This window comes from Tenrec ecaudatus, chromosome 2, assembly GCF_050624435.1.
Source record: "Tenrec ecaudatus isolate mTenEca1 chromosome 2, mTenEca1.hap1, whole genome shotgun sequence".
Lineage (NCBI taxonomy): Eukaryota > Metazoa > Chordata > Mammalia > Afrosoricida > Tenrecidae > Tenrec > Tenrec ecaudatus.
In genome coordinates this window covers 84,549,591-84,571,359 of record NC_134531.1, presented here as the reverse complement: position 1 = coordinate 84,571,359, position 21,769 = coordinate 84,549,591, and positions in this window count along the sequence as shown.

Below are 21,769 nucleotides of genomic sequence, written 5' to 3'. Positions count from 1 at the left end.
ATGAATAGCAACGTTTACAACAGAAAATAACAAATACGGGAGAGGACATGGAGAGATTGTAACTCCCATGAACTCTGGTGAGCTTGAAAAATATTACAATGCCTAGAGAAAATAGTGTGAGGTTTCTTAAAACAAATTCAGGTAGTAATACCAGATAACCCGGGAATCTCTCTACTCAGTGTGTTGGTGGGTGCTGCTGAGTTGCATCATACTCAGAGTGACTCCATGTACAGCAAAATGAAACAATGGCCAACCTTGTGCTGTCCTTACAATTGTCCTTCCATAGGAGTTGATGGGTGCCGCCACTGTGGCAATCCACATCGTCAAAGATCTTCCCTTTTTTCTTGGCCATGTTATTCTAGCTACTTTCACCAGCACGATGCCCTTCTCCAGGGATGGGCTATTTTGACATGTACAAAGTTCATAAGAAATGTCTCACCATCCTTGCCTCTAAGGAACACTCTGCATTTCTTCCAAGACAGATGTGTCTGTTCCTTTGGCTACCCATGGTTCTTTCAATATTCTTAATCAACACCATAGTTCAAATGTATAAATATTTCTTCTGTCCTCCTTTTCAATATCCAACTTTCACATGCAAATGAGGCCTTTGAAAATACCATGGCTTGGGATGGGCACACTAGAGTCTGTCAGTTTGTCATACTCTGGTGGCTTGTGTGTTGCTATGATGCTGGAAGTTGGGTCATCAGTATTTCAAATGCCAGCAAGATTACCAAAGTGAACAGGTTGTAGTGAAGCTTCTAGAATAAGAACTGGCTACAAAGAAGGAATAGGCTGCCCACTTATGAAGAATCAGTCTCAGGAAACCATATGAACATAATAGAAACATGGTTAAATCTTATAACCTCATGAAAAGAAGCAGAATATTATCGGAGTTAGTGCCAGATGATGAGCTGGTCAGCTCAAAAGGCACTCAAAATATCATCAAGGAAGACCTACTTTCTCAAAGTAAAGTCAACCGGAAGGACATGGATGGATAAAGCCTTTGAGATTAAAGCCTCTGGGACTTTCATTTGCGATGGCACACAATGCAAAATAAGAAGGAGGAGCTGGCAACATCAATTAATAATCAGAACGTTGGATGTATAAGGTGGAAATCCAAGAAAATTGATGTTGTCAAAAAATGAAATTGTTTCCCAACTCTAATAAAGGCTTGGTTTCTGTTCAAAACAAGATGAAATGGGAAGCAAGTAAGTCCATATTATAGGCATTAGTGAGTTGAAACGAACTGGTATTGGCCATTTTCAGAAAACCATATGGCTTACATGCTGGAAATGAAGTATCCATTGTCTTCAAGGACATTTTTAAGATCTGTCTTGAAGTACAATGTTGTCTGTGAGAGAATTGTATCTGTTAGCATTCAAGGAAATCAAATCAATACAACTATTATTCAAATTTATGCACCCACTACCAAAGATAACGATGTACAAGTTGAAGAATGTCTTCAATCTGAAATTGATCAAACATGCAATCAAAATACTTTGATACTTACTGACTACTCCATATGTTAAGTGGAAGTGAGGAAAATGCAGCAATAAAGAGATGGGTTGAGTCTGGCCTCTGACACCCAGGGACTAGAGGAGAAAACAAGAGCGGGTTGACTGGTCTGAAGTTCATGATCTAGCCCATGGGGGTTAGAGTTGTTGAGAATAGGTGGCAGAGCCCATGGTCTAAATGTGAAACGACCAATGGGCATCCTGGTGAGGCTAAGTGAAGCAGCCCACACTGAGTTGACCAGAACCTGACCAGATGAAGAAAAGATTTTTGAGCCTGTGAACGGGTAGATGTTGCTGTTTACCTTATGGATGACCTGTCCTGATTTGACTTTGCTTATGGATGCAAACTCACAAGGATCCAACTGGAATGAAAATTCTTCACATCAAAGAATACGATTGTCTCCTCAGAGCACTGGTTTCATGTAAATGGGCAGTATAGAAATTCAATACCCAAAATGGGGAGGATAAAAGCATGAAGCAACTGGCTTACAAACTTTCAAAGGTGGAGGAATATATTCATAGGACTATCGGATAAAGGTGTAGGTGTTACTTGACTGCAATTGTTAGGAATAGAATATTGCTTTGTTATTCATTTACAGAATGCTTAAATGAGGCTCTGTCCATATTGAATTAGATGCATTTTAGTTTCATCCTATTTGGTACAGATATGATTTGTTATTATTCTGTTAAAAGTTATATCTGGCTAAAGAGTTGTGTAAGAGTGTCAAGTTGGTGGTGGTCTGCGGCGGTTACATAATCTGTCAACTTGCAAAGGGGTGAAGTTTAGCCTGTCAACCAGGTTGCAGTTTTATGACCTCATTTGGAGCTACTATAGAGTCAAATAGTGCATTGGAGGCCAGATACACTCACTCCCTGTGAGACATTCCTGTTGACAAGCCACATGGAGCTACCTGATAAAGCCCGAGCCTGAGCTGTAGGAGTCATGTGGAGACCCACACCAGCACTGAGATGCTTCCATCACCACTGGATCCACCTACTGGCTTGTGCTCTTCCTGCATTTGGTGCCATTGCATGGCTGTGTTAAGTATATGAGGAATTTAAGGACTAGAATTGATATACAGGGTAATATTAGACTTATTAATTTGATCTGCACTGGGCTGGGATGTTTTCTTAATGTACAATTGCTCTTTGATATAAAGTTCTGTCCTACACACATATGAGCGTCTACAAATTTGTTTCCCAAGTCAACCCAGACTAACACACAATGGCTTGGGTCAGGCACATTTTAGTCCTCAAAGTAATATTCTTGCTCTTCAATACTCTAAAGAGATCTTGTGCAATAGATTTACTGACAGCTGCTTCCATGAGCATTGATTATGAATCCAAATAAGACACAATCCTTGACAACTTCAACCTGTGTTAGTTTGGGTACTTTAGAAAAACAAATCCACAGAAACTCATGTATAAGAAAGAGTTAAGTGCACATCAAGAAAACATTCCAACCTTGTGCTGCACAAGGCCACAATTCCAACCCATATGTTCAACACCAATTCATAAAGTCCTCCTCCATCTCACAAGACACATGCAATGATGCTAACTTCAGGAGGAAAACCAAATCAGTGAATATGTAAACATCTCAGCGCTGGCAGGGGTCTCCACACAGCTCCTCCAGCACCCAGAGCTGCATCAGGATAAGTCCATCCAGCTTCTCCTTGGGGATGTCTTGCAGGAAGTGAGCCTTGCCAGCTGAAGCAGGGACTGGCTAAGGCAGCTGCACCCTGGTCCGACCATCAGAAAGCAAGAGACCCAAGAACTAGAAAAGTGAGGCTCACTGAGTCATTTATCTTTCCACCCTTCAATTAACCCCACATGTGTTTATCGGCCAGGTTGGCACAATAAACTAACTCAATCCACCCCTAGCACACTATACTCACAAAGATCTGCTCGAGTTTTCAAATATGTACAAGCAGAAACCTGGGGAATATCTCTGGGAATGGTTACTAAGGGGGTGGGATACTGGTGCACAAAATATAATATTAGACCAGTCTGAGTTTCTGGATATGAGACCCCTAAGCACAGAGTCTTATTTCAATGTCTCTTGGTCTTTGATCATTGGACCAATGTGCGGCTGCCTTGCTTGTTCTGTTCCTCAATTTGCAAGCTACACTACCTGTGGGACACCTAACCTGTGGACTGTGATGCTGTAATTTGAGGTTCTTTCAAGACCTGCTTCACCACGCCATTGGAATGTACATCTCTTGAGCTGGAGACTCTCAGACCCTGTCATCTGGCTGACTGTTGGTGACCTGCCTTGCTGTTTGCTGTTTGTGCCCAGATAGCCTGAATTGCTCTACAGAGGACTACCTGGTAGCCCTCAAGACTTGAAGGACTGCCAGTGTCTCACAACTGTCTCACAAGAGTGAGTTGCACTGAGCCCTTTGTACTGCTTTATAATTTACTTAGCTGTTTATTTCTTATGTTATATATATATATATATATATATATATATATATATATATATATATATATATATTAGCATTCTGGTTCTGTTTCTCTAGAGAACCCTGTCTAACACAAACTTTTTCTCCATTTATTATGATGCTACCTATTGGTCCAATTGTGAGGATTTGGGTCCTCCTTACATTGAGTTGTAATCTATACTGAAGACTACAATCCTTGATCTTCATCAGCAAGTGCTTCAATTTCTCCTTGCTTTCAGCAAGTAAGGTTGTATCATCTGCATACTGCAGATTGTTAGTAAGCCTTCCTTTCACTCCTGATGCCACACTCTGTTTCATATAATCCAACTTCTCCAATGATTTGCTCCGCATTTAGATTGAACAAGTATGATGAGAGTCTATAGACAACCCTGAAACACACCTTTCCTGATTTTAAACCATGCAGCATTCTCTTGTTCTGTTCTCAGAACCTTCTCTTGATCCATGCCCAAGTTCCGAATAAGCACAATGAAGTGTTCTGGAATTCTCATTCCTCTCCAAGGTATCCATAGTTTGTTGTGGTCCACACAGTCCAATGCCTTAGCATAGTCAGTAAAATACAAGAAGCATCTTTCTGGTCTTCTCTGCTTTCAGACAAGATCCATCTGACATCAGCAATGATATCCCCTGTTCCATGCCCTTGTCTGAATCTGACCTGAACGTCTAGTAGTTGCCTGTCAATATACTGCCACATCCGGGATTGGATGATCTTAAGTAAAATTTTGTGTGCAATATCAATGTCATCATTCTATAGTATGAGCATTTTGTTGAGTCACTTTTCCTTTCAGTGGGCACAGATATGATGTCTTCCAGTTAGTTGACCAGGTAGTTGTCTTACAAATATCCTCGCATAGATGACAGAGTGCTTCCAGTGCTGCTTCAGCTTGCTGGAACATTCCAGTGAGTCAATTCCAGAAGCCTTGTTTTTGGCTAACGTGCTCAATGCAGTTTGAGCTTCTTCCTTTAGCAACATTGGATCTTGCTCATACACTGCCTCCTGAAATGGTGGAGTCCTTTTAGGTACAGTGACTTTATTCTAGCAACATTGGATCTTGCTCATACACTGCCTCCTGAAATGGTGGAGTCCTTTTAGGTACAGTGACTTTATTCTAGCAACATTGGATCTTGCTCGTACACTACCTCCTGAAATGGTGGAGTCCTTTTAGATACAGAGACTTTATTCTTTCCATCTTCTCTTGATGCTCCCTGCATCTTTGTGCTGCAAAGGTATGCCAGGGAAAACAGATCTCCATCCCTTCTTTGTGTTAAGATTTCTGCAAGATTCCTGCCACCATCACCTCTTCTCGCCTTGCCTGCCTCTGTCTAGCTGAGACCGCCCTTTCCTTTATTTCCAACCTTTCCTTAAACATCTTGCTCCTGGGGTTCCGCATTACAGTAAAAATGTCAACTGCGGTACCAACTTTAGCTATAACTACATCCATGTTTACATATATACAAACGTTATAATTTTAAGGATCTAGAGAACTGCCCTTTACCATACTCATAACTCCGTGGCCTTTAATATCAAAATGAGCTTTTGGCAGAAGAAAACATTCTTTAAACATATCATGATAGATAACCTAAAAAACCCAGACAGCTCTGGGAGAAGAAACAATTTGACGTCTATTAACAGCAATATATCCTTTAACAGATGGGGTATTGTGACTCAGATTAAAAGTTGACTAATATTATTCAGTTACTAAGTGGCTCCCAAGAGTTTAGTGTCTATCATTCTTATTCCATGCATCTCATTCTTGATTACATCTTTCTATGATTTCTGACTTGTTTCCTGCAGCTGTGTTCTAATTTGAGATATTTTCATCACCCTTGCAGTGTCCCTCATGATTTACTAATCTGCTGTACTACCTCTTGTCTGCTTGAGGCAGAGCACTGACGCCTCATTGTCTCTCCGAATTACTCAACTTTGTTACAGCTTTTATTTCTACTTTTCTGCTAAACCTCGCCTATCAATTCTGGTCACATTAAGCAAACTGTAAACACATAAACTTCACTGGAAGAGTTCAGTCTAGAGCAGGAGACATTAGCTGTTTGTTTTGGATCTGTTACTTATCTATCTGGACTGGATAATGTCACTTAATATTATAGATTTTAGTATGTTTATGTATAAAGGCATGAGATTTAACTGGGCGATATTTAAAAGCCATTTCCAAATTTTAAAATTTGTGGAGCTTTCAGAATCAAATAAAAAGTCTTCCTTTTAAAACACACATTCTTTCCAATTAATCCCTTTTTCCTTTGAACAGTACCATTCACTTTTATAGTATTGTTAGGTAGATAAAGGTTGGCAAAGGGAGAAGAGCTAGTGATGGCATGAATCAGGCAGAATCAAGGTCATCAAAAGCGGTGGAGACCCCATTTCCCTGAATGTAGTTCTCAGCACTGTGGAAAGTCAAGTGCAGGTAAGACACATTTCCTTATCAATTCAAGAAACCAGAGAAGTGAAGGCTGGGAGGCGAAAGATAACACAGTCACACTAACAGCCTGACCCCTCCACCTCAATAGCTGAACAGACTCTTGGATTTAGGGTCTGAGAAGAGGGCAGAGCATGGAATCTGCAGGGAGCTGAGAAGAAGATCTATACTACAGAGAACAAGGCAATCCCAGAAGACCCCGCGGAAAGCCAGACCGTGGTGGGAAGTCCCCCACTAGTGGAATATCAGTCTTGGTGCAACATTGTGCTGCACCTTTTAGACTAGCTAAACGCTCCTTGGGAACACTGATAGAGTAGCGTTAAGCGTTCAGCTTGACTTGAAAGGTCTGCGCCTGAAAACCGCCAGCTACTCCAGGGGAGAAAGATGAGTCTTTGAATTCCCATTCACAGTTAGTGTCCTGGAAACGAGTGGAGGCAGTGTTACTCCGTCCTATAGGGTGAGTTGACGTTGAATCAATGGCAGTGAGTTGGGTTTGTTGTTTTAAGTGCTCCTTGGAGGCAAGAATGGTGAGATTTTTGTCGTACATACATGGGCCATGTTGTCAGGAGAGACCAGTCTGTGGAGACGGACATCATGTGTGGGAGAAGGGAAGCACCCAAGAGGAACGCCCCAGCCAAGATGGATGGACAGCGGTTGCAACAATGGGCTCAATCATGACAACAACTGTGAACCAGGTAGTGTTTGTTTCATCGTGCATAAGGTAGCTATGGGTCAGAACCAACTCCATGACCTCAAACAGCAACAAAGGTCATTTGGATTTCGTTTCCAAAATATCCACTTTTAACAGACTCTCTTCAAATATTTTCTCTGACTCTCATCTGAATTTAGTCCACCACTCAAAGTTTTTCTTGCCAAGTGGGACTAGAACTGAGGAGCTTAGAGGCTTGAAATCCTGAGCCTCCTCTTGGAAACCATCTTATCTTGGACGCTGATCCAATTCCTTGTGCTAATTCCTAAGATAAAATGATAAAATTCAGTATTTCCCTGAACATATGTGCTTCTCCTACCTCACTGAATAAATACCTCATTCTCAGTAACACAATATCAAGGTGGCATTTGCTTAACTAAGGTAGCATGCATAAGCTGTTACAAGCCAAACTCTGTACTATGACAGCATAGGAAATAACTAATTTTTTAATGTTGACATTGCAACAAAAAGATCAAAATTGAGCACAACTACTGGTAAGTCCCAAATAAGAAATGCATTCTGTTTCTAATCTGATCTTTAAACCAGATTTTTTATGAAAATCTGAAAAGTTTGGTAAAGTTCATATCTAACATTGAGTAGTGAAATTTTTGCCTTAGTATACAGTATACAGTCTACCTTTCTATGCATTACTCAAAAGAAACCCTTTGAAATACACGATCACAACGTTAACCTCACAATGCAGGTCATGGAAGTAGTAGTCAAAGAATCAAATGAGGCGTGGCATTGGGCAAATCTGCTACCTAGGGTCTCTGTAAAGTGTTGAAGAGCCAGAACGTCGCTTTGAGGAGCAAAACAAACCATGCTGTTTTCCATTGCCTCGTGTGCATGTAAAAGTTGTTCATTGAATAAGGAAGACCAAAGAAGAATGAATACATTTGAAATATGACGCTATGGAAGAATATTGAAAATACCCTGGGCGCCCAAAAGAACCCCTGATATTATAGTGATTACACATTGGGATGTGATATGCTTGATTGGCAGTTCAAAACCACTAGCAGCTCCTCAGGAGAAAGACTGGGCTTTCTAGTACTGGAAACAGTTAGAGTCTTGGAAACCCCCCGTGGGGTCTCTCTGAGTCAGCATGGACTCCCTGCCAGTGAGTTTGGAATTTGGGTTTTCCAGCAGGATAAACTAATAAGTCTTGTGAGAAATACGACCAGAATGGTCCTGCAAAGTAAGTACAATGTGACTTCTCCCATCCTTTGGATATGTTATCAGGGGAAACCAGTCCCTACAAAAGGGGCATCGTGCTGGGTAAATGAGAGTGCAGGGACAAAGAGGAACGCCCAGACAAGGTGAATGGGCACAGTGGCTTCAATAACGGGCCCCAACAAGGCAATGGTGAGGGTAGCGCAGGGCAGGGCAGTGTTTCGTTCTGCTATACGTAAGGTGGCTATGAGTCAGAACCAACCTGGCTGCAACTAATTACAATAGCAATAATAATCTTTTGCTCTGAGTTACAAAGCAGCACTGTATGAACCTCAACTATTTATTATTACAGTCTTTGGATGTGTTGGTTCATAACTACAGTTGGTCTATAGGCTGAGTGTTTACAACCTGGTATCTGGGTGTACTGTATAAGAAGAAAGAGGCTGATGCCTATGATGGCTGAAGACTGATTTTCAAAATGCAAAGGCAGAATAAAATGTAGTTTCCTTGTCTTTATTCTCTTTATGTGGGTCTTTACATAGCAACAGAAAGAAAACAGAAAACTCCGTGCTGCCATATTTTCTTCTAAGACCTAGTAAAAGAAAGGAAGGCTACTTTATTAAATTCCAAGTTAGAGTCATAGATTCTTATACCTACAGATAAAATTTGAGGTAAGGAGGGGTAAAATATTTCCATATTCTTTAGGTGCCTGACCTTCCTGTTTATGGTATCTAACCAGATGAAATTTTAATTTTTATTAGGATTAGCCAAACCGTGCAGGTCCCTGCCATTTATTATCCCTCTTAATAGGCATATTCAGAAAGACTCATCTTCCAAGTGTATAACTTTTGCCAAGGATAAAAATGCTGTATTAGAATCAAATTGAATCATCCAGCTCTACATGTAAAGCCTAGAGTTAGCAAATTCTTTGAGGGCAGTCAGAAGGTTAAAGAAAGCAAGTCTTATTATAAAGTGATATATGGTTACACAGGTTCAAGCACTATAAAGGGGATTATCAGAAGCTCTTACTAAAACTGTCTGTGTGATTTCTCCGCAGTAAATCTGGACATAGAAAACTCGATATTTTTAACACTGTCGGCAGATTTGAGTCACCTGCAGGGTGAGATCATTCTGCCAAAAGTTTTTAAAGATTGAAAAACACAAAAACTCTAGTTCCATTCCCCAAATGAGTTTTCATTGGCAAGGGTACTAAGACAACATGTCATTTGAACCTACATTTGGACTTAAATCAAAGAGATTTGATTAAGAAACTAATAAATAATTAAAAGCTACATTTCCAAAACCTTGAGTGGAAAGCTCTTATTTGTATAAACAATAAACCTGTAAGCTGCTTCCACCTAAATAAGAAAGGGGGGGGGGGGAGAACAAACAAATAAAGAAGTTCATTTATTCGCTGAGCTGAAATTACTTGACTCAGAGAATTGCAAACTCCCAACCATTGTGCGCTATCATTCTGGTAAAGGAAAATTGGGCCCTGAGCACTAGCAGGGTTTCCTAGTAATCAAGCAACAGACTTTCTTGGCATTAGTGAATTACTACAACACAGCATTAATTTCATGCCTGTCTGCTCTGGTAACCTGGGAATGGTTGTAGAGAGTTAGAAAACCGAAAAGTTAGACTAGGGTCAGAGAACTCCTAAAAGAGAAATGAATAGAATATACAATTTCCAATAAAACTCAAACTATTTTGAGATCTCTAGAAACTCCAAGCTTTTTCTTCATAAGTGTCTAAATCATGACTTTTCATGAAGATTCAACTTGAAGAAAACTCCAAGATTCTGGAAGTATAATGATCTCATCTTTAGAATCCACCTCAGGAACAACAAATCCTCCAAAGGTCCTTGTTGGACCCTGAACCATACAGATATTTCACCTGGACCTTCAACCAGGCTGCCCTTGATTCACATGTCTTATGCGTGTGAATGTCTTTCAATACCTATATTTCAATCTCTAATACTTATACTTTTCACAAAAAAAATCTCATTTTAATACTTAAAATTAATCTTTAGTAGTTAAAAAGCCATATTTTCATCAAAAAATATTTCTGACTCTATGATAATTACCAAAAGCTTGATTATGTAGCTTTTTAAAAAAAATCATTTTATTGGGGGCTCGTACAATTCCTATCACATCACTGTCCATCCATCCATCCATTGTGTCAAGCGCATGTGTACATTTGTTGCCATCATCATTCTCAAAACATTTGCCTTCCACTTGAGCCCTTAATATCAGCTGCTCGTTTTCCCCTCCCTCCCCACTACCCCTACCTCATGAACCCTTCATAATTCATAAATTGTTATTATTTTGTCATATGTTACACTACGTGTAGCCTCCTCCTTGGGGGATGGACAGAAGAGAAGAGGGCAGGGGGAGATGTCGGATTATGTAGTTTTTAAAGGGGAAACACTTGCAGTAGACCTGAAGCATGAGTCTCCTGCATCTAGCTATCACAGAAATGACAGCACACTGTGTATCTCTGAAATGCTTTAAAGAAATGCATTTTTTTAAGTTGGCTAAAATCACATTAGATTTTCCTACACATTTGTCTAATATATTTTAAAATGTGGTGGTTCACGCATGTAAAATTTTCCATATGATTTAAAATTATAATGTTATATCAGCTAAATTTTATAGTATAAAATTATGCCTTTCAAATCTTTGAAATTCCAGAATTGCTGGAAATATTTTTGTACTTATCTTTAATTTTTTTTTAACCTTAATGATTGGACCTTTTGCTTCTCCATGAATTATTTCTTCCTGTCCTCCTACAGGTCTTCTGTCAATAGTGTTCAATGTGCCAAATAAATCTGCTCTTGAAATTCAGAGAGGATAGGCTCAAGGTCATTTTTTTGCTCTTGTGGACTTATTTTAATTTACTTCAGCTTTATCTTGAACTTACATATGAGCAATTGAGGGCTTGTTCCACAGTCAGCACCTGGCCTAGTTTCAGCTGCTGATATTAAACATCTCTATCTTCTCTTCCAAAAGATGTAGCCAATTTAATTTCTGTGTATTCCACCTGGAGTCCCTGTATTGTTAAAAAAAAAAAAGGTACTTTCTCTGAACAAATCTTAGTCTTTCAACATTCTGTTATGCCATCTCCAGTTTGATTTCTATCACCAAGACCGTGTACCCCTTTGTTTCCAAACTTTGTATTCTGGTCACAAATTATTATCAATGCATCTTTGATCAATTGCTGACTGAAGATGTTGATAGAATTATTCCATTTCTGAATCATTAACTTTAGTGGTTTGTGTATAAATTTGAAAACAGTTGTACTGGTTGGATTTCCTCAAAAGTAGAAGGATATAATTCTAGCACAGACAGCACTGTGCATCAAGATTGATTTTGAAATGTCCTTTTTGACAAGAATGTAACAGAATTCCTCTTGATTGTGTCATTCTGGCACAGTAAATCATAGGATTTTCTGATTCAAAATGGCTCGTGCCAGTCCTCTTAGGCTCACTAATGCCTAAGATACAGATCGTTATGCTTTCCATTTCACTTTTGACAACTTCAATTTCCTAGATTCATACTTTGTACATTGCAAGTTCTTTTTATTAGATTTTTGCAGTTGTCCATTCCCACCTTGAGTTGTGCCCCATCAGTAAATAAAGATCCCAAAGGCTTAATGTGACCATGGTCCAGTCTACTTTAAGAAAGTAGTCACATTTTGAGTGCCTCCAGACTCAAGGGGTTCAATGATCTGGCCTTCAGTATCTGAAAATGTTCTGAAGCTATGCTTGTTTTCCAGTGGCTACTTTCTCTGAGTGGACAGCCAAGTCCTTCTTCAGAGTATGTTCTTAGTATGAGCTCTACTGAAATATCTTAAGTTTGGGTGCTCCTGCTGGCATTTGAAATGCCAGTGACATTGCTTCCAGTATCACAGTACATCAAACTGACAGACAAGTGGGGACTGGTTTGGGGAATCCCCTCTGAATAAGAGAGTTGCTTATCGTCAAATGCTGTTGAGTTGGTTCCAACTCATAGTGACCCTCTATAAAAATTAAACAAAGCTACTCGGTCTTTGCCTTCCTCAAAATGGTGTCGAACACATTGCTGTAGCCACTATATCAACTCATTTTATTGATCATCTTCCTCTTGTTTGTTGACCCTCTATCAGGTATGATGTCCTTCCCTGGAGGAACTGATACGGCTTGATACAAAGTTCAAGTTCATGTGATGATATCTCACCATCACCACTTCTCAGGGGCGTTCTAGCTGCACTTCTTCCCAGGCAGACTTGTTCATTCTTCTGAAATCTATGGTGCAGTTATCCATCCTTGCAAGCACCTTCATTCCAATGCAACACTTGTTCCTCGGTTTTCGTTATGCTTTACTCACCTTCCCCAATGTAGGAGGTGATTGAACAAATCTTCTTCCTAATGAGTCTTAGTGTGGAAGCTCCAGTGAAACCGATTTGCCTGCAGGTATTTGAAATATGCCCCAGAGGCATGGTTTCCGGCATCCCAGCAAAGTACAAGGCAAGGAGGGGATTATTTGTTTTACTCAACAAGGTTTCTAGTGTCTAATAGTATCCTATTTTTCACATAATAAATATTCAATTAATAAATATCAATTAGCAAAACACATTAAGGAAGTTATATGGATATAGAGCTGACTTTGAAGGATAGATCCTTTTTGGTAAAATTCTATTGTATATAACTCATAATTTTTGAAGATACAAGTTTTCATAATATTCTTTTTTGAAATTTGCATATAATCTTCTCTTAGATGTTTATTTTTGAAGGCTCTTTCTTCCTTCAATAATGCAACCTCTTGTGTATATTTAAAAGTTACTGAATTGTAAATTGGAAGCTATTTAGACGGAATTTATAGGCCTGCTTAAAATCTTATTTATCGCATGCTTTTTGGCAGGTACTCAGTTGAACCTGTGTAGAACATGTCAAGTGACAGGAAACCCATTCCTCATAAGACTATTGACCCACTTTAATTGTGCAGGAAGTTCTGTCTTATGCTTGGGTGGCATTTCTTTCCTTGCAGCGTTCCTCCCATCGGTCTTAGTTGTGTCCTCGAGAGCTGCGCAGAGTGACTGACTGACAGATGACAGTCCTGCAAATGTTGGAAGGCAGTAATCATGTTCCTAGGTCATCTGTACTCCCGGCTACAAGTCACCAGTTCCCTCAAACATTTCTCATGCTGCATAGTTTTACCAATCTAGCAGCCAGTTTGTATTTAGAAATAGCCTATGATGGAGAAGGATGTTCCATAAAGCTACGCACTTAACTAATAAGGCCATTCCACAGTATTAGGAAGACACTCATTGCGGTAGTTACATAATTGTGTGCCAACTTGAAGATATGAAAGTGCAGTGGTGGAGTCTACCCTGTCAATCATGCCACAGCCTGATGGTGCCTCCTTGTGGGCATGACCTTCTCAAAAGGAGGGTCCTCTGAACCTCCTCTCCTCTCCCTGCTTGCACCTTCCCACTGAGGAGCCATGCTGAGACCAGCAGGAGCCCTTGAGGTGCATCTGCAGACACTGGATCCACAAGACTTTGTACCCAAAGGCCAGTTATGGATGTTGCTATGTTCGCATCATTGCATGTGGCATCATGAGTCTGAAGATGGACTTATGAATTAGTATGGCACTTATAGACTTGAGTTAGACTGGGCTGGGATATTCTATTGGTACATAATTACTTCCTGATATAAAGCTCTCTCCTACACATACATGAGCATCATTTGATTTGTTTCTCTTGTCAACCCAGCCTAACACACTCTGCAATGTGTTTGTGTAACAGTATGTTTTCTATAGTTTTCAAAAGTAAGATACCTAACTCTACATGGGTTAGAACCTTGACTTCCAAGTTTTGATGTCATGTGGTTTTAGATTAAGCACAAGTATTTGTGGGGTTTGGCTTGCTGGAGATATCCTGCAGTGGTTTAGTGAGGTACACCTGTATGGTTTGCAGTCACCCAGTGATGGCAATGTTACTTCTAGCCGTCCCAGCAGAGAGATCGTTTCTAAGACACTTCCCATATCTGCATTGCGAGTCTCCTGGCATTCTGGAGGTAGGACATTGAAGACAACCTGCTTCATTCATATCATTAGTCCGAAGGTATTTAAAATTTATGCAAAAGAAAACTTGAAAGGATTTCAAGTTGCATTGCTCATATACTAAGGAAACTAGAGAGCAGTTTTTCTAAAGTGGACAATAATTCTGAACATTTATATGGCATTATGAATGAGTTTGTAAAGTTGAAAAAAAATTATTTCCAATTAATCAATGACAAAACATGTAAACAATTCATGTTAGTAGAAAATCAAATTATCATTTCCTTTCTTCTACAGATTATTATGAAACTTTCATGTTATGAATTGGTGATCAAAGAGTGTGTAGACAACAAATACAGGGAAAACAGCTTTATTGGGGGTGTCAAATAGTAAGTACATATTTTAAAAAATTGTAAACTTCGTGGTATTTTTCAGCTTCTCACAACTTATAATTCTTTTCATTTGAAATAAGAATTTTTGTACTTATTTTGTATATTTTAAGAAGGACCACCAAAGTGTATTAACTTTAGTTTCCATAAAACTTGGAGCTTTGAAAATGATTAGGGCAAAGAATGTATAGATGTGCTTTATACAATTGATGTATGTATATGTATGGATTGTGATAAGAGTTGTATGAGCCCCTATAAAATGTTTTTTTTAAAAGAAAATGATTAGGGCAAAGAATGTACAGATGTGCTTTATACAACTGATGTATGTATATATATGGATTGTGATAAGAGTTGAGTCCCTAATAAAATGTTTAAAAAAAAACAAACTTGGAGTTTGGATTATTCCTGCTCTCAGAGCCCAGTGAAATCTGATCAAGTAGTAATACACCCGAGCCCTTCTCTCCTTCTATCTAATGCTCTACACTTGATGATGCAGCCTGCGTCCTGTTTAGCTTCCTGCCTGTCTCAACCCACTGATCTCAGGACTGCTGAATCAGAATCTTGGTGTCGGATGGTGCCTTGAAGGTCGTCAAAACCAAGCACTCACCATGCGATCAACTCCCTCCTTGAGGCCTGTCAGGCACTCATCAGCACAGGCTTGAACGATTCCAGTGGCAAGAAACTCATTATGTTTTGTGGGACCCATTCCAACTTTAAATAGCTCGACGTTTCAGAAGGCTTAAACAATGTCTTTCACTGAAGTTGCAACAAAAGTAAATCTCTATCTCTTTGTGTGTATACATTTATTTTGTATGAACTGCTTTTATCTATGTCATTGCAATTTTTAAAATTTACTCAATCGAGATATAATCCATATAACCCACATGTCATCCATTTTCCATATATATATCTGAATGTTTTCCCGTGTATTTACAAGATTGTAGCACCATCACCACTGTGTAAATTTTGAGCATTTTCTCAAAAAAGAGCCCCAGTATTCATAGCCAGTCAGTCCTTATCACCACTACCCGGATCCCAGCAAACTTGAGCAATCACCGATCTTCTCTCTGTTTTTATAAACCTGGGCTTAGATGGCAACTAATTTATTTTCTTTTGCATTATGCTTTCAAGATTTACAGATTTTTAGAGAAACCAGATGTAGGAATTTGCATTCTTCTGAATGGAATTGTGTTTTTTAAGTCATTTTTACCCTAATCAGAAGCCTTTGCTTTCTCCCGTTGTCACTGAATTGTAGAAGTGGTCAATTGCCTAGTGTTGTCCCTTATTGAAAAGTCACCTGCAGTCCTTATCATAATTGCACTGTCTTATCTTGGTACTGCAGTTAATCTCCTTGAGAAGGTCAGGGCTAAAACCAGCTATCAAACACATATGTGTGTGGTTTATAAAACCACCTCGTCATTTGGTCTAAAACTGAGCGAACAAGTAAGGTCTCACTGACAGATTTCTATTCCAAAGCGGCCAGTTCTCTGATAAAAAATTTAAGCATACCACTGCCCACTCTCCTATCCAATTTAAGCAGATTAAAAAATAAACAACTACCTGGAAAATTACTCACTTTTGAAAGGAAATCGATCCTGAAAAAGCCTTTTGATGCAGCAACATGACTTGGAGGACATCATATTCTAGGTTGCAGGTCAGGGTCCTTTGCTCACACACCGTGTTTAGACAAAGTTTGCCCTGAAGACTCAAATCGACTGTGAGAGGGAACTTCGTGTGGTAGAGGGAGCCTGGTATCGGGGGTTAAAGACATGAAGAGAAGCTGCTGAGCTAATGAACGCCATTGACTTCTATGTCTGCATGTATACCTGTAATCCTTAAAGTTCGTTAATGGCATATTATCTTTCGTTTTCTTAATGGTAGAAGCCACAAATTACCTAATTAAAATATAGAAACATGGTTGTGGTTGAGGCTGTTGTCAGCTCCCGCCCAGCCATTTCTGACTCAGTAACCGCTGTGTGAGGACCGTCCTGCACCATCCCCACACCTGTCCTGATGTCTGCGGCCATCCCGGTCATCAAGGTTCTCCCTAGTTTACATTCCCCTGAAGTTTTACCAATCACGGCAGCTTCTGTCCCCAACCGGCTAATTTCCTTAATAAACCCTTTATTCGTGAATATTGTCTGTGAGGTTAAGTGGCCATTGCAATTATAGAATTATCAAATCTAGATGAAAAGTAGAGAAAGCTGTTTGATACAGAATATAATTTTCATAGCACCTTTGACCTTTAAGTTTGCCATATTCTATGTTTGTTTCTTCCCCTCCATCCCTGTTTAGAATGTAAATTTGATGGATCTTCATCATCTAAGGTGGTTTTAAGTATGCACTTGACAATTGATGCTCAATAAACATTTATTCTTTTACTATCATTGAGTAAATTTAGACTCAGCAACTCTGTAGTACAGGGTAGAATTGCTCTTGTGGGCTGTCAAGACTCTTTATGGGACTAAAAAGCATTAACTTTCTCTGGAGGGATGACTGGGCTTTCAAATAAATTACCACATGGTGAGCAGCCCAAGAAATAACTAGCTAGTTGCCAGCAGGGCTTTTGAAGAATGTTTATTAGATTTTTTTAATCAACGAAGCAATTATTAATGTCATTTGCTATTCGTACTGAAATCTACCTTTCAGTACATCCATGTACATTCTTAAATTTTATTTAAATTACTTATTTACTTCATGCATTCTTTCTCTTGAACACAAGTACTCTCTTGAACACCAAACTGGGGAATGGAGTTATAACATGAAAGCACACAAGTCCATGAATAGCTCTGTACGCTGACTGAGTGCTTCGACGGGGATGAATGGGGTACAATGATGGAGAGGAAATGTTCATCGCCTTTGAGTCACGTGCTCCCTGGGGTTCTCAGAGGCTGCCATCTTACAGAAGTCTGCCCCTAAGCCTCCCTTTTGCAGGAATACTCAGCAGAATTGAACCACCAACCTTTCATTTAGAAGATAAATGAAAGTCACTTGTGCCACTCAGGGACCTTGGTGAATACTTGCTCACCTAAGTAGGTTGGCTACTCTAAGGCAGAACAAATTAACTAAAGACCTGAAGATACATGCTTGCCACATAACAAATAAAGGTGAAAAAAAGCTACAATAAATAGCAAACATGAATCACACTAACACCATTTCTCTATACATAATTCTTTTATTTTTCTTCAAAATTTAGGGTTACAGTAACTTAACTATAATTGGGAAAATGACAGACATGCATTTGCCCAAATGCGCATGCACACAACGAGGAAATAAAATAAAATATCAGCTTTAATTTAAAATGGGAGGAATTGTCTTTAAATGTATTAATAATGAATTTTTCATATATTTTTATAATCTATCCCAATAAAGAATGATATAGGAATAAGTAAGTAGTGGTTAAAATATTTGCATTTTGATCATAGTGCTGAAACTTTCCATCATTGACATTAAAATGGAGTCTGCAACTCTAAAGGTATTTTCTATGCTTCTTCTGTCTCCCATCTGCATCTGCTGGAAAATCAATATATATAATTTTAAGTCATGCACGGTGTAGCCTTTTTATGTTTATAATATTGGCTGTCATTTATTTGAAAGACTTTGCTGATGGGAAAATTCTAGAGCTGAATTCAGAACTAGGTTTAACTTTTCTTTGAACATATTTGTAAGTAACGAAGGCAGAAAAATAAATTATGGGATTAATACTTATGCCATATAATGTAGCCTGGTGATAAATTATTTCTTTCTTATGCTTTCTGGAAGCTCTTGGGGGCTTCAAAAAGGACATGGAAAAATTGAATTAAAAAATAATAGGTTTTTTTGCATGAACTTTTGAAGCCCTCTCATATCCTATGTACAAAGTCGGTACAAGTTTGCAGCATACTTTGGAAAATCACTAGATAAATACTAAGACCTGCAGAATATCTCAAAATATGTATAATTATATATGATAGTTGTTATGAAAATAAGATTTTACAAAATGAAAATGTCAAATTATACCTTTTCTGCAAAAGTGATTTTTAAATTTTTTGTCAAAAGTTTTCATAATCCCTCCTAATAAAGAATGAATTCACTCAAAAACCAAACTCGCTGCCATCGAGTAGAACCCAAATCATTGTGAACCTTTAGGACAGGATAGAATGGCCCGGTGAGCTTCAGGGACTGTAACTCTATATGGGAATTCATCTTTCTCCACAGTGTGGTATCCAACTGCTGACCTTGCAGTTAGCAGCCCAACATAAAATCACTACACCACCGGTCACCTCAATAAACAACAAAACCCAAACCAAACTCACTGCCATCTAGTTGATGCTGATGCATAGTGAGTTTATCAATAAACAATAGGGGATTTTAAATTAAATTATGTCTTTTTTGATGAATAGAATACTTTCGAACTAAGTGAGTGTTACTAAAAATTTTAAACCAGAATAAAGATGGGCTAAGGGGATCATTTTAGAACTCTTCACCTTCAAATGTCTCTTCTGCCATAAAACATATATTCCAAATAGCTAATAATATATACATACATATATATTTATTAAATGCTTTGGTAGTAATTCACATGGCCTGATATTATTTCCTTGTGATGGTTTTGGAAGAATTTACAGAGGTTTCATATCATTCATGGTCATTAAAGACAAAATGTAATTGTCAATGTGGGTAAGTTTGGGATTTCTGATTCCCTCACATAAAATAGTCATTCATAGGGAGCAAATGAAGGGAAAGGAAGAGAGAGTGGACCACCAAGCCTTGACTATGAGATTCCCATCAGAGGAGCCAATCCACAGAGAAGACCATGTGGCAGGCCACACTATGAGACAGACATCTCTCACTGACCCATAGCCTTACAGGGGACAACACTGGAGACACACTGTGGGAATTGAGCCCAATCTGATCCCACCACACCAAGGGAAAACACTACACAGGTGTAACAGAACAGCAAGGGGAACCGAGCAACAAAGTCCCCACGGAATACCAAAAATAGACTTTGGGACCAGGGCTTGGCACACCATCAGACTCAACCAGACTCGAGTTGTTGAAGGGATGAAGTGTCAGGCATCAAAGAATTAAAAATCATATCATTGTGAATGAGGGGGAGTGTGGACTGGAGACCCAAAGCTCATTTGTAAGCAACTGGACATCCCCTTACAGAAGGGTCACGAGGAGGAGAATAGGCAGTCAGGGTGTGATGTAGCAACAATGAAACATACAACTTTCCTCTAGTTCCTAAATGCTTCCTCCCCACCCCACTATCATGATCCCAATTCTACCTTACAAATCTGGCTAGACTAGAGGATGTACATTGGTACAGATAGGAAGTGGTACAGATAGGAAATGGAAAAACAGGAAATCCAGAAACGATGATCCCTTCAGGTCCAGTGATGAGAGTGATGATAGCGGGAGAGTGGAGGTAAGGTGGGGTAAAAGGGGGAACTGATTACAGGGACTTACATATAACCTCCTACCTGGGGCATGGACAACAGAAAAGTGGGTGAAGGGAGATGTCAGACAGTGTAAGATATAACAAAATAATAATTTATAAATTATCAAAGGTTCGTGAGGGAGGGGGAACTGGGGAGGGAGGGGTAAATGAGGAGCTGATGCCAGGGGCTTACGTGGAGAGAAAATGTTATGAGAATGATGAGGGTAACAAATGGACAAATGTGCTTTATACAATTGATGTATATAGGATTGTGATGAGTCATATGAGCTTCCATAAAAAATGATTTAAATATCAAAAACCAATCATCATTCATGTTGAAATCATAGCGAGGAGAGGGATCTAGACTGTCTGACTGAGCAATAAGGCAATATTAGCTTTGATTGAGTTTGACGGCTGCTCTTCTCACCCCCAAATGTTAGCACAACTCTGGAAATATTCTACTCCCATACGCATGCTCAGTATGAACTGAAGGGGGCAATATTTACCAAGAAAATTCACAGTGCTCTATTTTGGAAATAAACAGGTAAACATTTTATCATTAAGGCATAAACTATTGTTTATACCAGTTTGTACCACTATTACAAACCAGTGCACATTATGCACAGCACAATGAAAAACTATTAAACTAAACATTTTAAATTCCATAGATTATACTCATGGATTATAATATACATGTCTTTTTTATCCAAAAAACTACACTATAGTAGATATGACTAAGTCAAGCACATTAAACTTTTTTCTGTCAAATGTAGTCATCAGGGAGTCCCTCACATGATGAACTGGGGTTGATTTAATAAACCAAAAACAATTCCCCTCTCCATTTGGCTAGAGTAAACGTAGCCTAGATAAATCTGATACAATACTTTTTCCTACAAGAGATTCCCTGCCCCCCTTATTTCATATGTCTTCCTGGTGTAAAATAAGAATCAGAAATCCTTGTTATAAAATATTTTAAGGGTGCTACAAAAATTCTTCTCTTTTTATAGTACAAACTATCTGGTCCTGTAGTTGCAAAGTTGGGTTGCTAATCAAAAAGTCAGCAGTTCCAAACCAACAGCCTCTCTGCTTTCTACTCCTGTAATGAGTTTCAATTTTGGAAACGCACAAGGGCAGGTCTGTCCTGTCCTATTGGATCGCTGGGAGTAGGAGTTGACTCGTGGCAATGAGATCTTTGAGTTAGTGCTGTGCCTTTTGAAAGAGACTGTTTCTTATTTCAAATCTTTGCTTGTCCTTAGAGTGTGAAATAGCCTTGTAATAAAATATCTTAAACTGTGCTGCAAAAGTAAGGCCATCTGTTTTAGGGATTAACCACTGAAAACCTTATGAATAGCAGCAAAACCCTTTCATATAATAACACCAGAAAATGAGCCCTCAGGTAAGAAGGTACCCAAAATATGACTGATGAAGAGCTATCTTCTCAAAGCAGAGTCCACCACACTCAAGTGGAGGGAGTAACGCTTTTGAGATTTCCATTTACCGATGGGGCACAACTCAAAATGAAAATAAACAGGTGAAGACATCCATCATTAATCAGAACACTGTTGAAAGTATGAATCTAGGAAAATTCGGAAGTTTCCTAAATGAATTATAATGAATAAAGATTGCTACCCTAGGC